The following is a 1872-nucleotide window of genomic DNA, read 5'->3' on the forward strand; positions in this document are numbered from 1 at the left end:
GCCAAAATGCTCCCGGGTTGTCAAAAACCCGATTCGAACATACGCCCAAGTCTAAAATCATCATACGAACCTATTGGAATCTTCAAATCCCGATTCCGAGGTCGTTTTCTCAAAATGATGACCGAAGTCAAACATGCCCTTTTAAAGCCAAACTAAGGAACCAATTGTTCCGGTTTCAACCCAATCACTTCCAAACTCTGATACCACCTTGTCACAACCCAAAATTAGACTAGTCGTGATGGAACCTAACCCACTTCGCTAGGTAGGCCAATTAACCACTAACCAATTCCAATAACAATTAATAAAGCAATTAAGTAAAGAAATATCTGAATCTAATACATTCCCCAAGAACTGGTAGTACAAATCATGAGTTTCTAAGAATAGAGTTTACAAAGTGGAAATGAAATAAATATATAGTCTGTTTGAATAGTACATAAACAGAGTTTTACAGATCTAAAGCTACCACGAACAAGAGGCAGCTACAGTCGGGATGCAGGTACATCTTCAATCCAGCTCCCATCGATCACAACAACATCAGCAGCCAACATCTGCACGCAAGGTGCAGAAGTGTAGTATGAGTACAACCGACCCCATGTACTCAATAAGTAACAAACCTAACCTTAGGTTGAAAGTAGTGACGAGCTTGTACCAAGGTCGTGCCGATACCAATAGCCAGCAACAGTCCATAATAACTTAAAGCAAATAATACAAGAAATAACGCGGAGATAAAAATGCTCAGTAAAATCATGATTTCTGAAAATTGTTCTGCCTTTCAAGTACATCAGTGAAAACCCAAATCGTTTACCAAAGTTGCCAAAAATATGAATAAGTTTGAAAACAATAATTTTTCCCAAAATCCTTTTAATAATAAATAAGATGTTTCATTTTCTTTCCAGATAACAAATGTGAAATACATCTCTATGCCTATATGTCAATATGTGTGAGAAGTCATGAATGACATGATACCGTACAACAAGAGAAAAATGCATCTCTATGCCTGTATGTCAAGTGTGCATGTCAAATGCCATGTATCTTAGAGTTAAATCATGTACTCACACTCTCAGAGTACTCAATCTCACTGTCTCACATTTTGCACTCATCATGCTCAACCACTCGGTACTGTATATGGCCCATACGACCCAGGGAAGATCCATCCCGGAATATATACATCACCGACCATCAGTCATTCAGTACAGAGGAAGGCCAATCTGGTCCCATGGAGAAGATCCATCTCCAGGTATATAAATGCTTCAGACAAGATCCATGTCCAGGAAAGATCCATCCCTCAATATAATCTACCATGCTCACTGGGGGTGTGCAGACTCCGGAGGGGCGCCTATAGCCCAAGCGCTATCATAAGCCCGATCCAGGCATATATAAATATTGCATGATGCGACGTGCAGTCCGATCCCATAACTGTCACTCATAATCAGGCTCTCGGCCTCACTCAGTCATCAATCTCTCTAGTCTCACTCACGGGCTCACAATGTCATGAAACTAGCCCGACAATAATGATATGATGTATCAATAAATAACAACTGAGATTGAGATATGATATAAATGCATGAATATGACTGAGTATGAAATATCAATGAAATCAGCGAGATAACAGCAAGAAACGACAACTATGGGTCCCAACAGTATCCAACAAAGTAGGACCACTATACAGTGCCATGAAAACAACAGAGTCCTAATTCACATGGTGCACGCCCACACGCCCGTCACCTAGCATGTGCGTCACCTCAACACAAATCACATAACATGTATTTCGGGGTTTCATACCCTCAGCTCCAAGATTAGAAGAGTTACTTACCTCGAACAAGCCAATTCCAACACCGAGCAAGCCAAGCGATGCTCCAAAATGCCATCTCG

Source organism: Nicotiana tabacum, chromosome 15, assembly GCF_000715075.1.
Source record: "Nicotiana tabacum cultivar K326 chromosome 15, ASM71507v2, whole genome shotgun sequence".
Taxonomy (NCBI): Eukaryota; Viridiplantae; Streptophyta; class Magnoliopsida; order Solanales; family Solanaceae; genus Nicotiana; species Nicotiana tabacum.